The sequence below is a fragment of the Eublepharis macularius genome, chromosome 19 (genome assembly GCF_028583425.1).
Source record: "Eublepharis macularius isolate TG4126 chromosome 19, MPM_Emac_v1.0, whole genome shotgun sequence".
Lineage (NCBI taxonomy): Eukaryota > Metazoa > Chordata > Lepidosauria > Squamata > Eublepharidae > Eublepharis > Eublepharis macularius.
In genome coordinates this window covers 4,350,930-4,365,839 of record NC_072808.1, presented here as the reverse complement: position 1 = coordinate 4,365,839, position 14,910 = coordinate 4,350,930, and positions in this window count along the sequence as shown.

The following is a 14,910-nucleotide window of genomic DNA, read 5'->3' as shown; positions in this document are numbered from 1 at the left end:
GTTTGTGGTTCGTGAAATGCAATGAACCACGAACCTCAACAAACCACTATTTTCCAGGCTCACACACATCTCCAGTGGCTATCATATCTTTGCTTCAATAGAGATCTCTGGGTCATGGCCTGACAACCCGATCATATATAGTTGGCCTTAGTGGCAAATTGGCTGAAATGCAAGGCATACGTACACCTGAATCAAACCAGAGTGACTGAGAGAGGAGAGGTAAGGTGGTGTCTTCCATTCTTGAATGTTTGCAGCGCTTGTGAGAGGCAGCTATGTGGAACAGCAATAAATCTCAGCTGGCAAACACTGAATTGCTTTCTGCATTTGGAGCCTTCAAGAAGGAACACGACTCAGCTGCATGCAGGCAACAGTAGTTATTGAAGCAGACTCTGTTGTAGGGTTGATAACCTCAATGCGGGGCCTGGAGTTCTCCCAGAATTACAGCACCAGAATACAGAGATCAATTTCCCAGATGAATTCTATAGTATACCATAGAGTCTACAAGAAACTGAAGTCCTAGAGTGACATCACATAGATGCTGAACTCCCTTCCCAGACAATATACCTCAAATTTTCAGGTGTATCCAAGCTGGAGTTGGCATTAGACATGGGCACAAACAGAAAAAAACCCCAAACATGGTGTTCGTTGTTGGTTGCCATCCATGAACAACGAACAGTGAACATTGATGAACATGACCTGTTCACGAACATGTTCGTTGTTCATGGGGGCCAGCAGGCTCTCCTCCAGCCATCAAGATCCCTACCACACCACTCCCAGAAACCCTACCTGAGCAGGCAGCAGGAAATGTACCAATAATAAATAATAGTTTGGCCCAGAGCCTAGCAGCAGCCCTGGAACCTGAAGGGGTCGATCTCTACCGCACCACTCCCAGAAACATTACCTGAGCAGGCAGCAGGAAATGTACCAATAATAAATAATAGCTTGGCCCAGAGCCTGGCAGCAGTCCTGGAACTTGAAGAGGTAGATCCCTATCCCACCACACACAAAGAAAATTCAAGTTCCAATGCACTCTCCCTGTCTCTCTTTCAAAATGCCAATAGCAACTGTCTCTCCCTCACTGTCTGTAAAAGCAGAGCTGGGAGCCCCCCTCCCCCCTGCTCTTTGCTTCCTTGTAACAAATTTGGAGCTCCACACTTGAAAGGAAGACCTGCCTATCAAGCTAAATTGGGCTTAGATTGGGGTTTCCAGGGCAACAGCAGGAGTTCAAACAGAGTTCAGGCAGTCCCTGCCGCCAGTTGCCAAGGGAATTGATTGCAGGTGCCAGACTGTCTGGCTTGACGAACAGCAATGAACGAGGCTTGCAATGACCACATGTTCGTTTAGAACGGGGCCTCACCAACAGTTTGTTTGCAAACAGCTAATTGGGCTGTTTGTGGGTTTTTTAGTTCGTATTACTGTTCGTGCCCATCTCTAGTGAACATCCATTACCTCTAGTCCTGATCACATGTTACAGTGAACTTGGATTGCCAACTCTGGATTGGGAAATTCCTGGATATTTGGGGGTGGAGCTAGGGGAGAAAACCCATGCCACCGTGAACACGGGTTCGATGGAGGTCCAGCAGTCCTCGTGCGTGTACTTGAAAACAACGTTGGAACATGTGTAAGTAAGTTTTCATGTCATTCACGTGTAATTCGTATCGTGTGGTTCGGCTCTTTGTCATACCCATGAGATTAGTGCTGTTGTGTGTTTGGTCTGTGGGAGGAAGGTGGGAGAACACAAAAGAGATAGGGAGGAAGCAACACTGAAGCTGGAAATGAGTGTGTCTAAGAGCTGCCCAATAGACCAACATTAGTAAGTGATAACATTTATCTCAATGCTGTGAAAAAAAGCTTTGCTTACTAATCTGTAGCGGATCATACCTGCTGCTAAAAACACAGCAACGGAAGCCAGTTGAGAAGTTGGCAGTCCTGCTTCTATTTGAAATATCATCGGGTGGCTGTCATACGCTGAATTTCCTACTACTTAGAGAGGGGGGTTATGAAAAAAATCTCATACCCAGTTCTTTGGCACGTGTTTGGCTCAGCATGGATCTGTCTACTCAACCCACACATTCCGTACGACAATTTAACTGGGCAAAATTGGCCTTAATTCACCATGGCCAGCCTCCACAATTCCGGGCCAGCAGAGGTTCCGGCTCGAGAAGCCCAGCTTCTGAACAGAGTTCAGCCTAAACACTCTTTAATAGGCAGTACAGCCTGAATCTTTCAAATTTCTACTTAAAAACAGGTGCCCATCATACGACAAAAGACTTAATGTGCCGATATTAGCAACTGTTGCCGAACACAGAGGAAGAAAAAAAAATCTGGAAGCTACTGAAGACGGCTGTCAGTGTCCGTTTTTTCTTTTTCTTTTTCAAACTCTGTGTTTGGTATTCAGCCTTGCTAACAGACTGTGCGTTGGTAAAAAAAAATGCTGAGAAACAGATGTTCCCTCTGTGGTCAAAGGATGCTGCCAATATGGGAGAGTTCTGCAAGGTGAGAAAAAGATGTTGATATGCAAAAGAGAACAGGAATGCGATTTATACCATTCGCTGCAGTGCCAAAGAAGGGATTTCAGCAGAATTCACACAATATTTTAGGCCAGGGCTGGCCAAAGCATGTAAGCAGGCTAGGCGGCTGATGGGGGATTTCACATTCTTACCATTTCATCCCACATGCACCTAAGGTTGCCAATTTTTCAATCAACCTTTACAGCGATGCCTTTAACTTGGGGTTCGTGGTGGAAGTGCTGCTATATTACAGAATTTTGGAACAAAATATAAGATCAAATTGAACATATAACATCCTACAGAATACCTTTAAAACCCGAAATCATTTTGGGGGGCATTTGGAAGGACCTGATTATACCTTCTATCAGAAAAGATCTAATTATAATATTACTCCATGCAGCAAAAACATCACTGGCATCACAGGCTGATTCTGCACACATTGGATAATGCACTTTCAATGCACTTTATCAATCATTTGAGGTGGATTTTTTGTTCCGCACACAAAAAAATCTGTTCCAAATGATCTATAAAGAGGATTGGAAGTGCATTATCCAACGTGTGCGGAATCACTAGCAGTGATGTAATTCCTACGATTAACACTTGGAATAATAAAGTTTGGGACTTCCTACTGATGAAAAAAATAGCCGAGAAGCTGTATCTTCAAGCCAACCCAACAAGAAATACCAATTTTTATACAAAACGGGAACCTTTTTTAGAATTTCTAGCTAAAAACGAACTTTTACTAACAAAATTGAGATTTCAAGAAGTTATGGAAATGGAAAAGTGGGGTTTCTGGTAAACATAACTATTGGGAAACTATTCCAAGAAGCAAAATCAAAAAGAGTCCAGTAGCACCTTTAAGACTAACCAATTTTATTATAGCATAAGCTTTCGAGAATCAAGTTCTCTTCATCAGATGCATCTGATGAAGAGAACTTGATTCTCGAAAGCTTATGCTATAATAAAATTGGTTAGTCTTAAAGGTGCTACTGGACTCTTTTTGATTTTGCTACTACAGACTAACACGGCTAACTCCTCTGGATCTATTCCAAGAAGGTTACTGTTATAAAGGTATGTTTCTCATTTCATGATATGGGTGAAAGTTTAAAATGATATATATTGAGAAGATTATTTCTGTATTACGATTTGGTTGAGATTTAAATCTTTAATATTGTTATTGTTATAGTTTGTATGTTACAAGTTAATAATAAAATAATTTGATGGTTTTTGTGGGTTTTCCGGGCTGTATTGCCGTGGCCTTGGCATTGTAGTTCCTGACGTTTCGCCAGCAGCTGTGGCTGGCATCTTCAGAGGTGTAGCACCAAAAGACAGAGATCTCTCAGTGTCTCTCAGTGATCTCTCAGATCCCTGTCTTTTGGTGCTACACCTCTGAAGATGCCAGCCACAGCTGCTGGCGAAACGTCAGGAACTACAATGCCAAGACCACGGCAATACAGCACGGAAAACCCACAAAAACCATCGTTCTCCGGCCGTGAAAGCCTTCGACAATACAATAAAATAATTTATTTTTAATAAAAACTTGGGGTTGGTGCACAGGCATTAGCTGGAGATAACAGCCCTTGCAGATAATAGCTCCATGTAGAAGCCCAGGAACTGCATAGGAATTCTCCAGATACGCACTTTTGTCGGGATAGGAACAACATATTTTGCATATGGGCACACAGCTTTGGCAGGTGCAACCCAACCATTGGATTTTCCAGGCTTTTTTTTTTCTTCTGGTTTGCACACACCAGAGCTGGGTGTGCACATAAAACACATGCATCACCTCCTTTTGATTGCACATATTGGGAGCATCGAGGGTACTGTGCGCTCCCGATATACACAATAGCCAGGCTTCTGGTACACGTGGATGTAATGTTTGAAAGGGATTATCGTTTTACCTCTGTGTTATAGAAAACTTCCACCCATTGCTACAAGTGTTAAGAGCAAGCCACGCATTTCTTCCTTCTGGTCAAGCGGCGAGTCTGAGACTGCAGCCACAGAGGGGTGAATGTTGCACAATTGTTGTACTGCAGCAAGGAGACAGGAGCAGATTCTCCTGTGAAAACAAGCGAAACTGTTTGCAAATTATTCCGATAGTGCAACCACAGCACAGTTTCCAATGACGTGTGGAAGCAGACTAAGCGCACCCTCAGAATCCATTGCCACACTACAGGGGGCTCCAGAGCTCATGCTCAGTTTGCACAGAGATGCCCTAATCCCACTCTAGCGATGCCCATTTTATGCAGAGCTACTCCTGTCTAACTTTGCGGATTTCGATGGACTTAGAAGGGTGTAACTCTACTTGTCCTGTCCTGGATAGCCCAGGCTAGCCTGACCTCATCAGATCTTGGAAACTTAGCAGAGTCGGCCCTGGTTAGTACTTGGATGGGCCTCCAACAAGAAAGTCCAGGGTCAGAGGCAAGAAGGCAAAGCACCTCTGTCGATCTCTTGCTTTGAAAACCTTATTGTTGTGTATTATGTTGAGTTAGGCCAAGCAAGGCCTCTAAAGTATTTACTGTATTGAATGTTACGCATTGTGCTTAGCTTCAGGTTATGTCAAGGATCCTAATGCACTTCATTCTCATTGGCTACATTTGCCTGCACGTCATTGGTTACATTCCATAGGCAGCAGCCAATCGGTCCCGAGTAATAAAGACCAATCACTGGCCTGCCTATCTAATACATTGTATATAGTTCATGCAAATGATGGCATTCTAAAGTACATGTTCCTATTGGTTACTGCCTATTCTTGGGGCGGGGTTTATGTGTATATATTGAGGGCTTCTGTTCTGCTTCACAGAGAGGGTCTGTAGTGTGTTAGTGTCTGTTGTTGTCTGGCTGTTCTGGTTGGCAATAAAGAACCTTGTTTTGGCTGAAATCTCTCTGGGCTGCAATCATTCTGAGCACCAAGCTCAGTACACAATACTTACGTGATTAGCATAAGTCAGCAGCGACTTGATGACGCTCTCACCACCAACTCTGTTCAGGTTTGCACTGCCATTGACGCACCTTCTTGGCCTCTTGTATTACCTGAAAGCTTCTGAGCAGCCTGAGTCAATGCACGCAGCCTGCAGCTTATTTGCTTCCCTCCCCAGTAGGGTTGCCAGCTCCAAGTTGGAAAATTCCTGGAGATTTGGGGCGTTGAAACCTGGAGAAGGCAGGGTTTGGGGAGGGAAAGGACTTCAGCATGGTATAATTCCATAGAGTCCACCCTCCAAAGCAGCCATTTTCTCCAGGTGAACTGATCTCTGTGGCCTGGAGACCAGTTGCAATTCTGGGAGAACTCCAACTACCACCTGGAGGCTGGTAACCCTACTCCCCAGCCAGACTCCAATACCAGAAGCAGTGCCCAGATGCACAAACTAAACCCAAAGTGTCCCAAGGGAGGTCAGGGGCAGGCGTGGATAGGGCTCAGATCTCCCACAGCCGCACAGCCTCATTCCTCCTTCTACAGGAGCAAAGCCATTAATATGACTCAGGGCCAAGCTACACATGACGAATGACACTTGAACGGCAAGTGGATTGAGTGGAGGGCAAGTGAACAGGGAGAAATACACTTGCCATTCAAGTGTCATTCGTCATGTGTAGCTTGGCCCATATTTGCATTAATATTTAAACACACAAAACTGCCACACTGTCCAATGTGGCCCAGAGACTTGTCCGGCTCTGCAGCAAATCAGAATGTGTCCGGAGCTGTGCAGCAATCGGCAAAGAACCTAATCCACCTTTTTTAAAAAACATTAATGAGACCTAAACTGACAGCTTGGTGGAGAACTGGCTCCTGTCTTTAGCAGTTACATCAAACATTCATCTTTTAAAGCCGGAGCTGCAAATCTGAACTTAATTATTCACGAAGGCACGGCTGCTCCCGGCTGCGTTTATTACGTTCCCTTTATGCAACTGGACTGAGAAGGCAAGCTGCCCTTCCCTAGTTTCCCTGCCCAAGGACGATTTCTCCAGGAGTCCTCAGTGCAAACAGGTCAACAGTGCCCTGTACAATCATCTGGTCACCAGCAGGTTACACAAACAACTCCCTTGAGGCCAATGTACAGATTTTGCATTGCTTGTAAAAAAAAAAAAACCCAAAAAACACTGCTGGGAAGTGAGAGTTGACCATTACAAGCAAAGAATGTGTTAAGCTTGGAGCAGCTACTGCCAGACTTCCGAGTATTTTTTTTTAATTATTTTATGTCATTTATCGTCTGCCTTTCTCACTGAGACTCAAGGCGGATTACGTAGTATGAGATTAATACAATCAGGGGTCATTTAGTAGAAAAAGAGCTGCAGGAACTTATTAGCATAACTCATTAGCATGATTCATTTGCATATGCCACGTCTCTTGCCATCACCGGATGTGTGTTGTTAGCATAACTGATTTGCATGTGCCCCACCCCCTGACATCATCTATCCTGGCTGTTTTGGACCCAATCCTGGCCATTCAGGGCCAAAATGGCAAAAAGGGGCTGAAAATGGCCAAAAAGGGGCCCAAAATGGTCAGGATTGGGCCGCTGCTGAATGGGAGAGTGATCCGCCATCCATCAGAGGCCCGATCCTGGCCGTTTCTGGACCAATCCTGGCTGTCTTGGGCCTGATCCTGGCCATTTTGGGCCTGAATTGGGCCGTTTCGGCCCCGATCCAGGCCAAAACGGGCCCCAAATGGCCCAAAATCAGGTGGGCGGGGCCACCTGACATGTGACCTTTTTAGAGAAGCACCGGAACTGCGTTCCTGCACGTTTCCCCTCAAAATGAGCCCTGAATACAATTAATATCAAGGACATTTCCATAAACAGTGCCCTAGGGTAAATAAATAGAAGTTTACAAAGGTTGAAGGAGCTCGGTACGTTTAGCCTGGAAAGGAGACAACTGAGAGTTGATAGTTTCACCATCTTCAAGTACTTGAAGGGCTGTCATATAGAGGATGGCGCAGAGTTGTTTTTTGCTGCCCCAGAAGGTCGGCCCAGAATCAGCAGGTTGAAATTAAATCAAGAATTAAATCAAGAGCCTCCCTCCTCTTATTGCAGCCTTCTGTGTTCCTGTGAGCCACTGAGCGCAGTATACATCTTCCTCTGTTCTTCTTTTCCTCCAAAGACAATTAAGAGCGTCCCTAGATTTCCCACACCTCAGGAATTCAGACCTGTAGACTGCACAGCACAAGTTGTTTAGCATTTTCTTTTTCTAGTTGCAGGTCTTCTTGTGCATAAAAGCAGGTGTCTGAATAAGCGTGGCTCTTCACAGCACCGAGGTGCAAGTCAGTGGACAAGTTCCTGTGCTGAATTTCTGTCTTCTGTGCAGCTGTTAAAGTCACAGGTCCCCTAACAGAAAACAACGGTGGGGGGAAAGAGAAAGACAGCTGGGCCTGCCCACTGGGGACATCATACTGCTCAGGAAGTAAACAGCAATTATTACTTATCATTTATTCTGCTAAGTAGTGTACAAGAAATAAACAAATCCCTTCCACAACAGCTCGCAGACTTGGAAAAAAAACACAACAGGAAAAGGACAGAGGAGAAGGTAGAGGAAAATAACTAAACAAAGGTAGCTCAAAGCTATGTAATTTTACATATGTGGCTCCTGTAAACTACAAACCAAGAAATCCCACATCTGAATTGTATCTCTGCCACTCAGTAGACGGCCACATCTCTCAGCCTCTCGTCTGCATAATGGGGATAACGCCAATGGACTTTACAAGGTTGTTGTACAACACAAGCACTCTGAAGTGCTATATAAATCAGGCGTTGGTGATGCCTCTTCTGAGAGGGAACAGCTAAATAGCAGGTGATCCCAGCAAAGGTGGCAAAAAGAGTCTTTTATAGAGTATCCCTGTGAAGTTCAAGCACTCAGGCTGCTGCACCAGCATATCTCTGAGCTGTGGCGGTGGAGTGCCCTGGCAGCACTGTGGCCCTGCCAGGCACCAGAGTGACAACATCATGGAGCAATGCCAGCAAAAAGAGTGTGGCAGGATTTAGCTTCTTCAGGACAACTAAAAGCCCACTCAGAGCAGTTTATAAAGTGTGTTGTTATGCTCACAACAATTGCCCTATGAGGTAGTTGAGGTTGAGAGAGCTCTGAAAGATCTGTGATGGACCTAGGTCACCCAGCTGGCTTCAAGAGGAGGAGCAGGGAATCAAACCACAGGCAGTAAACCTCTAAATGCCGATCGCCACCTTGGAGTCAGGTAGCAATTTTCCCCAGGCCAGTTTGGCTAGGGATCCTGACGATGTTTTGCCACCTTCTGGGCATGGAGCAAGGGTCACTGGGTGTGTGTGTGGTGGGAGAGAGTTGTGAATTTCCTGCATTGTGCAGGGGGTTGGACTAGATGACCTTAGAGGTCCCTTCGAACACTATGATTCTATGAAATGTCAGCAGAAGGAAGCAATATCAGGGAACGTCTTGACCTCTACATCCCATTTGTTGGTCCTGCAGGGCAACTGATTGGCCATTGTTTGTTTGTTTGTTTGTTCGTTCATTTGTTCATTCGTTCGTTTCATTCATTTGTTCGTTTCGTTCGTTCAATTTATAGTCCACTCTCCCTGCCAAGCGGGCCCAGAGAGAATTACATCATAAATATATAAAACAAATAATTAAAATCATTGGTAGCAATCATGTGGCACGGCATTGTGCGAAACAGGATGCTGGACCCAATGGGCCACTGGTCCCGCAAAGTACCTGTTATGAGCGCAAGGAAAATAAACCCTCTGAAAAGAAGTTAAGAATAACTCCATCCTCTGTAAGCCGTATCAATCAATCCCCCCTCCCCTTGTTACAATGACAGGAAGAGAGAGGCTGTGTGACACGTGCAGAAATGCCATCAGAAGAGACACTTAGGCTTCCCTTAGTAACTGTTTGGCCAGCCCCATACTCTGCTCCAAGCTTATGGCCAAAGAGTTCAAAGCACCAGAGGGAAGGAACACACACGGGTAGCAGTTATTTATGAGGGTAATTAGCTCCTGTCAGGCGCAGCTGTTTGATGAGGCAGCGGTGATACCTACAGGGTGGGAGAATTTACGAGAGAGCTGCGCGTTTCCACCAGCCTCCAGAATTCTAATCATTCTCCGCTAGATGTCAGAAGAAGAGGAGGAATAGCTGCATACCCGTCCAGCAACAAGAGGCAGCAACCAATCAGTTTCCATTCCAGAGAAGGTAGGCTTCCCGGCTGGTGCTGTGCAACCATGGGGAGCCACACACAAATTCTGTGCTGTCAGCCAAAACCACATCTGGGCAGCAAGAGAGGAGACTGATAATGCAAGGGGGGAAACACACACACACACACAAAAGAAAGCATCCTCATATTCAGTTTTGTAAGCAAAGTGCTGAAAAGGCATCTCTGTTGTTGAACACGTTTCTCATCACCGCAGCAAGGGGAGGAAGAAAAAATCTGTGCTTGAAATTTAAACATCATTTACTGAGCAAGCATTAAAGGGCGCACATGCAATGCGTGACGGGCAGTGTGCAATCCTAAGCGGCGTTACACCCTTCTAGGCCTGTGGAAGTCAATAGGCTTAGAAGGGCAGGACAGTGTTTAGGATTGCATTGCTTAATTTTTTTTAAAAAATGGAACCAAAGCCACAGGCTTTCAAATTTGCTGCCGACTGCAATTAGAAGAGGGGTATTTAACCCTCTCCCCAACCCGGTTTTTCTGATCAAAAGCCACTTACCCCATGTCGCCGTTTGCCTTGATAGCTACCAGTAATAAAAAACACAATCAGAAAGCTTATTCATATCTAGGTTTATTTATCTATTTCCTGCCTTTCTCCCCAGTGGAGATCCACCAGCAGTTTACATTATTCTCCCCTCCTCTTTATCCTCCCAACAGCCCTGTGAGGTAGGTCAGGCTGAGAGTGTGTGACTGGTCCAAGATCACCCACTGAGCTTCTATGACAGAGTGGGGATTCGAACCTGGGTCTCTCTAGACATTCTAACCACACCACACTTGCTTTTTCCATTAATCATATCTATAAAACTGTGCAGAGGTTAAGAGTATCAGACTAGGAGATGGAAGACCGAGGTTCAAATCCTCCCTCAGCCGTGAAGCTTGCTGGGTTATCTTGCCCCCCGTTGTTCTTTCTCACCCACACCGACATCACAAAGTTGTTGTACAGATAAAGTGGAAGAGGGTGGACCATGAAGGAAGCCTGGAGTGAAAAGGCAAATGTTCATCCAAATTTTTAGTACAGGCTTGAATCTGGATAGCTACCATGCAGGGTTGGTTTTTTTCTTAATGATCTTTTAACATTTGCAACATACAGCTTCCGTGTGGAAAACAAGGGCCGTTTCCACACTACTCACCTTCATCCAGAACGCTGCGGAAAAACACGAAAAAAACATGGAAGATAGCGTCTTCTCGCACGAGTTTTGAGCGACATCGTGCAAAACTCGTGCGAGAAGACGCTATCTTCAGCAGGTTTTTCACGATGTTCTGCAGCGTTCTGGATGAAGGTGAGTAGTGTGGAAACGGCCAGTGTCTTATAGGTGTCTTTCTGGATTACAGCAACAACAACAAGTGGTGGTTCATGCCATTCCAAAAGTGGTAGTGCTTAAGATTGTATCTCTTTTACCTGCCCAAAATTTGCCTCAGCTCATGGTGGATTTTCAAGATCACTATCATTTTTGTCATGCTTAAGTAATCCTGGGGGAAAAAATGCTGAGCTATAGTATCCTTCAGAGGAAATTTTGGCAGATGCGACTTCTGATGTGGGAGAGAGGCAGATAAGCATTTTTAGGGTATGAGCTTGTTAGGGTACGGCTTGTTCTACAGTAAGGAAACTGCCACTTGATGAAATGCCCTCTTCTAACGACGTCATCCTAAGCAAATCTGCACCCTTCTAAGCCTACTGACTCCAATAGGTGTAGAAGGGTGTAAGTCTGCTTAGAATACACGGGAAGGGTACCGGTGCCTTCTTGTCTTTCTTCACATCTGAGCACATCGTGCACACAACTTTTTCAGACTTCTCTCACTTGTTTTCAGGACTGAAACAGGTTGTAGGATTACAGTGCCTAGTTAGCCTGCAAGGCTGAAATTAAGCCCTGATCCTCCAGGTCTTCAGCATGGTGATAAAGTAGGATAAAGTTTCCACACTACGGGCCAAGCTACAAGTGACGAATGACACTTGAACGGCAAGTGTATTTCTCCCTGTTCACTCGCCCTCCACTCAATCCACTTGCCGTTCAAGTGTCATTTGTCACTTGTAGTTTGGCCCGACTATCCTCCCAACAGCCCTGTAGGATGGCTTCCATCCGCTCCCGTTAACATTTGTGCAAGCCAAGACAGCACCAAGGTATATTCTCCAAATCGAACCTACCCATCCTATTTCACAAGCCATTTCAACAGTTAAAAAAAAATCTTTGGCATGAAGCACAGCTGTTACTGTTTCTCTGTCCCCTCTCCCCCTATGCCCAGTAACTAAAATGAGTTTAACTGGAGCTGTGCATTAATATGACAAAAGCCTACGTTATCTCCCAGGAACTGACCTAAATAATAAAAGAATAGTGCTTCCATTGCCCCCATTCTCCACTCTTGTGCAAATTTAAATGCCAGGAAACCCCTGAGGGTGGTAAGGGGTACTGCAGGTGGCTGGCAAAAAAAAGACCTTTGCTTTGGAGTTTGCGTAGTAACTCACTCCTGTGGCTTCATCAAAAGGGACAACTTGAAGTGTAAAGTCTGGCTGGGAACAGCAGAGATAAAATATGCTAATCATCAGATTTCATGAAGATGGGTTCTGATCAGCATTCACAAACTGACTGCCAGAGCAACTAGAGAATGGGAAGACATCTTTCTTTTAACATTCCCAGCAGCATCGACCGTAGAAACTCTAAAGAGAGCCACAGGTGGCTTATCGGTAACATGCGAATCAGAAGCCCAGCGCCCAATTCCCAATTATTGGTTTAAAACCAAAGAACATTTAAAAAGTGCAAGGACCATGAACTCCAAGGTGGGCAATATCAATACACCGATCTTCAAATTAAAATACACTTGGTTGTAATCTACAGTAATAATGATATAATAATAATGATATTAAGGAGCCTCGTGGTGCAGAGTGATAAACTGCAGTACTGCAGCCCAAGCTCTGCTCACAACTTGAGTTCGATCCTGGCGGAAGCCGGGTTCAGGTAGCTGGCTCAAGGTTGACTCAGCCTTCCATCCTTCTGAGGTTGGTAAAATGAGTACCCAGTTTCTTGGAGGTAAAGTGTAGGTGACTGGGGAAGGCAATGGCAAACCACACCATAACAAAAAGTCTGCCAAGAAAACGTCGTGATGTGACGTTCCCCCCATGGGTCAATATGACTCTTGCTTGCACAGGGGACTACCTTTACCTACCTTTATCTACCTTTACCTACTAGTTATTCCAGCATCCCACCCACCCTGGCAATATACCTTAAAATTGCACCTTTACTTTTTACCTGATAATGATATTAAATGTAGAATATGGCAGGGAACCGCAATTGACTGGAAAAGTTTAGACTGCAAACAAAGATGTTCAATAACAAGGCAAATAGTAATGTTTGATAACTAACATTTGTATCCAGGTCACAGAATAAACAACAATTTTTTCCTGCATCCTTCGATTCCAAGTAGCTTTCAAGGATATCTTTGAATGATATGGCTCTGGGAGTATTATATAAGGTACTTCAGTTTTTTCATGGCCACAGATACAAAAACATTGCTCAAAATATTTTCCATCTATGTAAAATGAAAGCATTGTCCGAAACCAGTTTTGCCACTCTGAAAGTGATTGCTTTTAATAATATGATGACAGGTGGGAAAGTAAGAGATTTTCACCATTCTACAAACCGATACACGATGCCAGCATAGAGCGGGACCACAAGTGACGAATGACACAGGCTGGACACTTGTCAGCTTCCCCCAAGTTTTGATGGGAAATGTAGGCAGCTGGGTGGAATGTTGGACAAGCGACAGTTGAAAAGTCCATTGGACAGCAGTTGGAGAGCCAAGCTGCAAGACCAGGACGCCTACATTTCCCATCAAAACTTGAGGGAAGCTGACAAGTGTCCAACCTGTGTCAGGCGTCACTTGTGGTCCCGCTCATAGTGTCAGAAACTGCAGCCTGTCAGATTTTGTCTCCTGGAAGTATTTTCTGTTACTGAGAACAACAAAAATGGACTCCTTGTCAACATTATCCAGTGGAGGATAGCTGTGAATGTGCTCGGGTGGAAGTGAGCTTTACAGTAGTATTTTGACACGACAGCCAATAAGTAATATTTTTGACACTATACCTGAAGAAGGCTTTGAATTATTAGCATATGTAATTCCCAATAGTTTACCAAGTTATGTCCCACCCCAAGCTCCTGACAACCCTAATCCTAGTGCTCCAGCTCGCTACTGATTTGTCAGTTTAGGACTAGAGATGGGCACGAACCGAAATACAAACCAAAATTCATGACGAACCAGGCCGGTTCATGGTTCGCAAACCAGATCCCATTTCTGACGAACTGCCACGAACTTTAGGCTGGTTTGTTTGTTTTGTTTTTTGGTTCGTCGCTGCAGACAGCCTGGTGCTGATCAATCAGTTTCCTAGGCAATAGGGGATGGACTTCCTGCAGACCTTCTGCTGACCCGGAAGTGACAATTTTCTGACCTGGATGCGACGTTTTCACGAACCAAATGAACTGGTTTGGGAACCGGGGGGGGGGGACAGGTTCATGAAAGTTCGTGGTTCGTGAAATTTGACAAACCACATGGTTCGGGTTTTTTCTGGTTCGTGCCCTTCTCTATTTAGGACAGAAAGTGGAGTGGAGTCATTCTACCTAGTGGCAGAAAAAGGTATTTTCCCTTGTGCTGCCCAGGGGAGTTTTAATGGCACCTCCTATGTTAACACCTCGGCACCGTTTGAGTGCTTCTAATGTGTGGCTGGCATGTTCTATCTTGTGAACAGAACAGAATGTCTGCACAGTTCCAACACTGAAGTCTCAGCTCCGCCTGACATATTCATACAATAACTAGGGATGCCACCTGAAGAGTTCCAAAATAGGGATCACATTTTGTGAGACCATAGGTAAGTCCTTACACATCTCAGAAGCATATCGACAGTAGAAGATCTCCTCTTTGGAGCTGTTCACTGCAGTCTGGGTGCCTCTCTTCTTTTCGGCAAATAGTCCTGAAATAAATAGGATCAACCTTTTTTTGAAACAAGGCAATTGTGGCAAGGCTAGCCATACTCTTACAAAAGCTAGGAGGGTTCTGATTAAATATATACTGGTCTTAAACTTGTGATAGTTGCATCAGGCCTCAGCCATAATTGTGCAAAGGGAGCCATTAGTGAAGCTAAACTCCATCTTCCTCTGGGACAGATGGAAAAGCTCAGTAGAAGCTCTTTTGGAATTGTCGGAGACCACTGAAACCATGGAAGCGAACTTCATACCAGAACATGGTGGAATGGCT